An 8,478-nucleotide genomic window follows, 5' to 3' on the forward strand; every position below is an offset into this window, starting at 1 on the left:
TATAGCCATTATTTTTAAAGACCCAATAAAGCTGTCAGTTATTGATGCTGACCCTGTAACCTGGGCAGAAATGTGTTTATTTAGACTGGAACGGTCACCTACAGTGCATTGGAGAGGTGCATTAGTATACCGTCCGCTGCGGTTGAAAAAGAACTTTACTCAACGTCTAATTGAATACATTGCACTGCATGTCCTGGCGGCAAAACAATTTCTCCTAACAGGGGATTTTAACCATCATGCGGAAGACCTCAGTAACGACGAGGTGAGCCAGTTCATCACCGATTTGGCCACTCGCGGCCTTTTCAAAGAGTCAGAGGGCCCACTCATACCGCAGGACACACATTAGATTTGTTTTTTTTACAAATGTCATGCCTCTGGTATGTGAGCAGCCTCAACCACTACTCTGATCATTCTTTGATCAGCTTTAAGATTCCCATCATCACAGGTTGCACCGAGAGAAGACAAAATATTAGATAGACCTGGGCGTAAAATTGCACCGGAGTCTTTCGCTAAAGTTTTCAATCATTCTGCCTCAGCAGCCATTCTAGACGTTGATATACCACTTTCAGATTATCATACTGCACTAGCCAGGGCTTTTGACAACCTCATCCAGTTCCAAAGAAACCACAACTCCACGCGGGATGCTTTTGCGCCATGGTATAAAGCTGCACTTAGAACGGAGAAATCGGGTTGTAAAAAGTTGGAAAGACAGTGGCGCAGTGAAAAAAATACCCATGATAGGGAGCTGTATAGACTATCACTTATTACCATCCTAATATACAGACTGCACGTAAAGCTGACAGCATAGAGGAAACAGGTGATGTCTACTTTTAGCTCCTGCTTTTAGAATAGGTGCCTACTGAGAAGAGCTCTCCCCTTTATCCTTTCTCTGCTTGAAAAACAGTGGTCCAGGCCCTGGTTATTAGTCGCCTCGACTACTGCAACATGTTGCTGACCTGGTAATGAAACAATGCTGTTTAAACTGCTGGTGGTGCAGAACACTGCGGCTTGCCTTATTTGTAATATGCCGGCCATGACCACCTCGGTGCCCCTCCTTCAAACTCTTCATTGTCTCCCAGTTTGGAAGAGAATTAGGTTCAAACTGTGCGGTCTTACACACAAAGCCTTAATTGGCCGTGGCTCCGTTTATCTAGCCCAAAGTCAGAGCAATTCCCTTGGGAGCAAGTATTTAACCACCAACACTATTTATCACACACACCATCAATAGTTCTCATTCAGCCAAGGTAACACTTTACATGAACTAAAGAATCAAATCAGCACAAAAAGTATAGTAATTATTACTAATTCTTACAGTTTATTCAAAACCACCATACATATAATACCAAAACACAGAATTAAAAATCATATTTCGAAGACAAATTTGATGTTCAAATGTATCATTCAGATTAAAAAAAAACCCACAAATGATCAAAGTAATCAATACAAGTTAAAAACAACAGACAGTGGGACAAAAAAGCAGCAAGAAAAATGACTTCAAATCAAGAAGACATCACGATAATCAGACAAACAGATAAATAAAATGTAAATGCACACAGCTAAAACAGCAAAATTCCTGTTAATATCAATCATCAAGTGTTGCATGGGTCATTAATCCGTGGTATATTCCAACACAGAGCTTCGACGCGTTTCGGTGGGTCCAACGTAATATCTCCCCCACCTTCTTCAGGAAAGTAAAATTCTTCACACCTTGTATCAATAATTCTAAAAAAAAACAAATGAGAAAACAAAACATATATACACACACACATATATATAGAAGAACCTTTTTGAACTGATTTGATTGAAAAGCCCACAGCAACATCCTCAAAACGGTGCACACCCTTTCGAGACCCTCAATCACTCCCACCATTAGACCAAAGAACATATTCTAAGACCTGTCACTGGTTACACACATACTTCATTCATAGGTATGGCACCAAGTAGCATAATCTCTCAAGGTACAATGATTCCCCACAAATGGTTTAATTAAAAAAAGCGGGCTACATCGAACTCCGCAAAAAAATCCAAAGCAATGAGACTAAATGCCCCAATAATAGCGTGAGCATACCGCTGGACCAGTCTCAGCAGAACTCCATTTACTCATTTATTCAACAGCAAGGGGCAGATTTACCTCCAAATGAAAGTACTCCCAGAGTCAGGTGTTCTAAAAGGGCGCAGACTAAAGTCCTCACCACACAAGGCTGTAAGAGATAGACAAAAGATAGAGCACAGTAAGAATCTCAAAATCATACCTTTTAGCTCAATATTACATTATTTAATGTCAATTAGGCATTTACCTTATTAGAGGAAAGAAAATCCATCTTGTTTATCGAGATGTATACAAGCTCCTTTTACCAAAAGTTCACTTCCTTATGTAAATGGTTAAAAGCAAGAAGCAAATACACCCAATCTAGATGGAAACAAAGTATAGGGAGAAATATGTTGATATGTAACTCTCCCACTAGGGCCATTGTAAATAACAATCCCTCCAGAGAAATACCTGAAAAAAAAAAAATGTCCAGACTAGTTAAGTCTTTCTCTAAAGTCCACGGAAGGGAAGACAAATTCTCACTCCGCACGATGAATACATTAAAGCATGTCTAAACAAACAAGGGTGAAATGAAATTAACCACATTTGCGATATAATTGCAATCGTGCATATTATCCTATGGTCGCAAAACAGTTAAAAAGCCTGTTCTATAGCTATGTGGCTTGGACATAATGCTCAACAACGGAATTAAAAATACAGGAGAGCTCTTTCTTTTACTGACGCTGTTAAAGGGATACTGAGCCCTGTTTTAAATCATACCCAATTAAACTAAAAGCACGGTACTCACCAACATACCCCTCCCGTACTACAGCTATGTGACTCGGGCATAATGCTCAACAGCAGATATAGGAGAGCTCCTTCTGTTACTAACGCTGTTAAAGGGGTGCTCAGCCCTGTTTTCGATCATGCCTAATTAAACTAAAAACACGGTCTTCACCAGCATACCCCTTCTGCTTACCTATAAGGTAGAATAATGTTTCCTGTATCGGGTATTCAACACGGGGTACCCGGCTTCCGTACACGTATCTCTTACAAGTGCAAACAATTCTCTATTTAAACCTAAAAAGCCCGCGGCTATTCTAGCTGGTCTCGCGTGTTTCACAGCTGTGATAAAAATATCACGTGTTACTAGGATGTTCCGAGTGGCGCCATCTTGGAATGAATATCCAGAAGGGTATCATTTATAGTTAAGAAGCACAACCCTGCCTACCAAAATGGCATACGCCACATCATTAACATAATACCCAGAATGTTTTAAAAAATAAAGTAAAGACCCACTCAGGGCTGATCTCAGTACCTATTATGAATTTAAAATATATGTGTCACGGAATTGAGGGAAATTCACAGTGGTGCCATCTTGAAATGGGGAACCACAGAGCTACCGTTTGATGGAAGTATATAGCCTTGTTTGCCGGTGTTGTGTAATATCTGGTATCCCCTCGGGATCCGGTGTTGTGTAATATCAGGTATCCCCTTGGGATCGTGTATCCCCTGACTTCGGGAGACTTCGGAGGTCTCACCTATTGGACAGCTCAGACAGGCCCAGGAGCAGCCCCTCCCACCCCCGGAGAGGTAGCCTCGGCTCTAGCAGGCAGAAGTAGTAGCGCACCGAGCCGAGCAACTGTCTTTAAAGCACACCTCTCTGTTAAGAGCTTACAGGGGCACGCAGGTCACGAAATTGAGCACGAGCTGGGCTGTCACGTGAAAGCAGTATTTTGCAAGCGTTCTGTTCTCAAGTGTAATTAGTTTTGAATCACCCACAAAGGGAACAAGCATTTGCAATGCAAATTGGTCTCGCATTTGTGAGAGTTTGAGGTATTGGCATTGTAAATGACAATGTCTTTTATCTACCAAAGGAATGAAAGAGGAAAAATATGTAAAGAGAAAGGATGCTAGAGAAAGGAGGAAAATGAAACAGGAATGGAATGAAACTGAGGAAATTGGATAAATTGAGTGAAAAGAAAATAGGGCGGAAAATAGAAGCGGCATAATAAAGATAGAATGATGAAAAAGAGAAATAAAGAAAGCAAAAATGTCCAAGGATTAACAAAGTAAATAAAGGAGGAAATTGAGAAGAATAAATAGAAACAGGAGAAGAAAATAACAAATCAAAGCAGAGCAAAACAGAAAAAAGCAAGGTGGATAAAATGGAGCAGAAAGACATGGATTGGCAATCCAGCTTTCGAATTACCATGAAATGCCCCCTCACAGATTAACGAAAAAACAGACGGCCTATGCCAGGGTACAATACAGAGCCAGACAGTCACATTTCGAGGCCCCCTTTAAAAAACTTCTGACCCACTTCCAAGGGTCCAGGCGGTGACACCAATTGGGCGGGCAGGACTCAGGAATGCCCATTCTCATCCGGAGGCTTTTTGATCAAGAGGCTAGCCAACTAGCCCTTGGAGTCACTCTGGTGGTCTTTGGATCAAGATGTAGGTTCAGCTCTTCTCACTTAGACACAAGGGCAGCAGGAAAGAAGGGTGGATAGCATGGCAGCAGAGTGGCAGTCTTTTTTGCCGCAAAGCAGCACAATATTCTGTCTTCTGAGTGTTCCACAGGTCCAGATGTGTACTGAAGAGTTGGGGGTCTGAGGTCCAATATTTATACCCAGTGCCCACTTTAGAGTAGGCGAAGCTTCTAGAGGCTTACATCCACTTGAGGTGTCGGTCATCCCATTTCTCTTTGTCTTTGCCCCAGCTTGTCTGGGGAAACAAAAGACTAGTGACAAAACCTTTGTGAGAGTGATCAGGCAGAGCCTTTGTGATGTACAACTGTGGTAGGTGACAGCTTCTCCCCGTCGTTACGCCGGAGAGGCCCATCCTGCCAACCCCTAGCTTCCCTTGGTCTCATTGTCTGGGAGCAATACACGAAGATCAACTGTCAGCTACACCTGTCATGTGACCTAGGAATAGGCTGCAGTCATCAAATGGTTAGGACAAGAAACTTTCTAATTGTGGTCTTTTCACATTTGTGGCTAAAAATCTGACTTTACCATTAACGAGGGATTTTAATTACAATTCTTTGGACCTCAAAATCAACCTGACTACCTGCTCCGAAATTGAAAGTTATCACTTAATAAATGTAATAAGGTAACCCAATGTATTCCTATGGGAGAGGTAGTTCTAGCAGGAGTGAAAAAATGAATTTTGGAGTTTATCACTATTTATTATATTTATAGAGTGCAACACTCATCCCCAGGGAGACATCACGGTGCTAGATTAATTGCTACATTGCATTCTGTTTCACAACCTTTTAAAGAGGGAAAAACCAGGTCTTCAACTTCTCAAGAAACCTGAAAAGATCTGTATTGAGACAGAGATCCAACAGCAGCAAATTCCAATGGGTGGCGGCGAGATGAGAGAATGAACGTCTGCCCATTCTGGCTTTTCTGAAGCGCTTACACAAGCCTAAACTAACACTCCTGTAGACTTATAAAAAGTCACTCGGCCACGCGAAGTAGCAGGCCCAGACTTGTATTGTGCCATGTGAGCATGGCACAGCAACTTAAATTTAGCTCCCTTGCATACAGGTAGCCAGGAAAGTGAATTCAGACAGAGAGTGGCTGCCCCTTCCTTCACAAAAACAATTCTGCCTGCAACAGGGGCACCCATGCACCACGGTGCCAGGGTGCCTGCATTGGAGCTAGGAGCCCATTGAGCGCCAGTGCTGGGGAAAGGACAGGAATGCACAAAACTATGATAAATATGGCGCATTCCTGCCCTGGCTGTGCTGTGCTGCATCACTTTGCCATAAATATGGCCCCAAGTGTGTTTACAAGGCCTGTTTGATGATTGATTGAAGGCACCCGCAGTACCAGGGTCTGCTACAACGTGTGCCCAGGCCAGGCTGCCTGTCTGCTCAGAGGTCACCTGCTCAGGCTTCTTCATTCCATGAGTCACCCCCTCCCCCACCCCGTATATGACTATACATAAGGTATCAAGTTGCACAAAGTTTTTCGTAAATTCGGTCTTGGCAGAGTGCCAACTGTGCACAAACTGAGAAACCTCGGAAGACCTCAATCAAAATCTCAGGCTGAAGTCCCAAGTCGTGACTTCAAGCACTAGAACGAGTGCTAAAAGTAGAGGAACAATCACTGACAGCTCTCAGTTGGGATTGGTCTGGACTTGAGTAAAAGGACATTCTGTTGCCCTGACACAATAGCCAGCCTCCTCCCTGCAGGGAGTGATACCATGGTGTGCGCTCTCAAAGCTTACACCAAAGGAAGCAATGGAGGGCGAGGCGTGGCGTGACACTCTAGTCCTACCCGGCCAAGAGGTGCTGCAAAGGTTCGAGGCCCTCTCACCTCAGAAGTTCTTCCACTGAGCACCCAGGAAGGAATGGCTGTGATAAAATAGGTTTAATATAATGCGCTGGAAGCATCTACAGGACTTCAGGGTGCTTCACACAACATAGTTATTCACAGGTAAATTTGTATCATCCTCGGTAGGCTGAGAGGCGTGATCATTACTGTAAATATTAACAATAGAGTGGGCCTAGGGCCGTGCCATCATAACCATAAGCCAGCTCAGAGGGTTAAGCGCTTGCAGCAGAGACCAGAGTGGAGCCTGCAGTAGAGTACATCCGACATTACACACATGTGCAGTAAATATAGCAGAGTGTATTTAAAAAAGCTAGACTGCTGTAAACTGGAAAATTATTCTAAGAAAACTTACCCAACCTGGTGCCGGCCGGGACATCCTATCCATAAAGTGTGCAGTAAGAACAGCGCTGAAAGAGCCTGGACAGACACTGAGACCAGCTGGAGGTTTGTTATGGGAGGAGTCCAAGAGTGATGGAACCAGTCCAGAGGAGAATCCGCCTCCTCGAGGCATGACCGGTGCGAGCCCATGTGTGCACGATAAACATGTCCCAGAAGAGGACAGATTAGGGACCCCCCTCTCTCACCCTGACCATGTCTGTGGTGGGGTCAGGGAGTCTCAATGACCCTAGCCCACCTTGTGACATGATGGTAGAGAGTGGGCGGGGCTTACCTGACTGATGTGCAGCCTCAGGAGCAAGAGGGCTAAAGCCAGAAGCCCTGGGGCTGACCCTAGCAGCAATGCTACCAGGGAGGGAGTTCTGCACAGAAGGTCAGGTGTCCGCTGGGCTTATGACCTTAGAGGCTCCAGGGGTGTGAGATGGTCAGTCCAGCAGACTTTGGCTCAGCAGGGTGGCACGAGCAGATACCACATGGAGTTGGACTGCCTGGTTCTGGCTTGTGAGTGCTGCCTGCCCGATGCTCCAAGCCAGAGTTAGCATAACAACCAGGACAGGCAGGCTTTCGGCATCTTTTACTGTTACTACAGTACCAAACAGCAAAAGAGGTGGAAAAATGGAGAGGGCGGAGCCCGAGTGTCCTTATCAACAGGCGCCACTTCCGCCTCTAGACTTCAACGGCTCATGAGGTCATGTTTAACCACCTCATTCTAAAGGTGCACAGATGGTGTTTCCTGTTCTCGTGACACAAAATCTTCATAGTACTCCTGCCATTCTATTCTTCACCACATGCGACTGACAGCTGTGACCCTCACATCTGTATGCGGCTCCTGAGGCAGATACGCCCAAGCTGTGAGTGACAATCACTCGGGTAAACTTACCTTTTTCACATCTTTGTTCCCTCACTGGGACAATGTCGAGAACAGTCAAGACATTCCCTGTCCCCGAGTGGTGTCTGCTGACTCTCTTCATATATCAAGGCCTTGCTGCGCATCAGTCTCCAGACGTCACAGTGCAGGAAGGGAAGCCTTTCACCCTCAACTGTACTCAAAGGACTAACTACCGATACATGCACTGGTATAAACAGAACACCATGGGGAGACTGGAGGAAATAGTGTACTCCCTCGAAGGCGCCAGACCCCGCATGCACAAGAGGTTTGAAGACCACTTCCAAGAAAAGAGACTAGACACCTACTCCTTGTCGCTGTCAACACAAGCCACACATGTCCATGACTCTGCTGTGTATTACTGAGCGAAGCAAGATCACACAGTGTGTGCGTGCGCCGGCAACGGGGGCAAAAACACCAAGAGTTATGAGAAACAACAATATCCAACCCCTCTTCAAACTTCCTCTAAGATGCAAATTGATGGTGAAACAAAAACGACAATTCATAGATAAAATATGTATGGAGAAACATTGGGGAATATCCAGTAATATAATTTATACCAAAACCTAAATAAAGGAATACAAGAATAATTACAAAACTGCTGTGTTACTGAATGAATAACTCATTTACGGTGCCTACAACTTAGCCTTTAAACTAGCTCAGCGGATTAATGCATTCGTAGCAGACTTTGTGCAACGTGAAGTTCGGAGGTTTGAATCCCATTTTAAGATCGATGAAATTAGTATCATTGTTTTGGGCAATAATTAACACCTGCTGTTGGAGATGGGGCAAATAGTAAAGTGCGCGGTTTAAATTTAACAA

The 8,478-nt window shown here is 44.2% G+C and overlaps 1 long non-coding RNA gene across 1 annotated transcript; it reads right to left on the reverse strand.

Annotated features, from left to right (window-relative positions):
- Positions 1-1,287: 1,287 nt before the first annotated feature.
- Positions 1,288-3,146, reverse strand: LOC146799467 (uncharacterized). Its single transcript, XR_014969275.1, has 4 exons — positions 3,009-3,146; positions 2,298-2,410; positions 2,132-2,201; positions 1,288-1,722 (listed from the first exon to the last, which is right to left on the reverse strand). It is a non-coding gene; the product is annotated as an uncharacterized LOC146799467 (long non-coding RNA).
- Positions 3,147-8,478: the final 5,332 nt, after the last annotated feature.

This window comes from Triturus cristatus, chromosome 9 (genome assembly GCF_964204655.1).
Source record: "Triturus cristatus chromosome 9, aTriCri1.1, whole genome shotgun sequence".
NCBI lineage: Eukaryota > Metazoa > Chordata > Amphibia > Caudata > Salamandridae > Triturus > Triturus cristatus.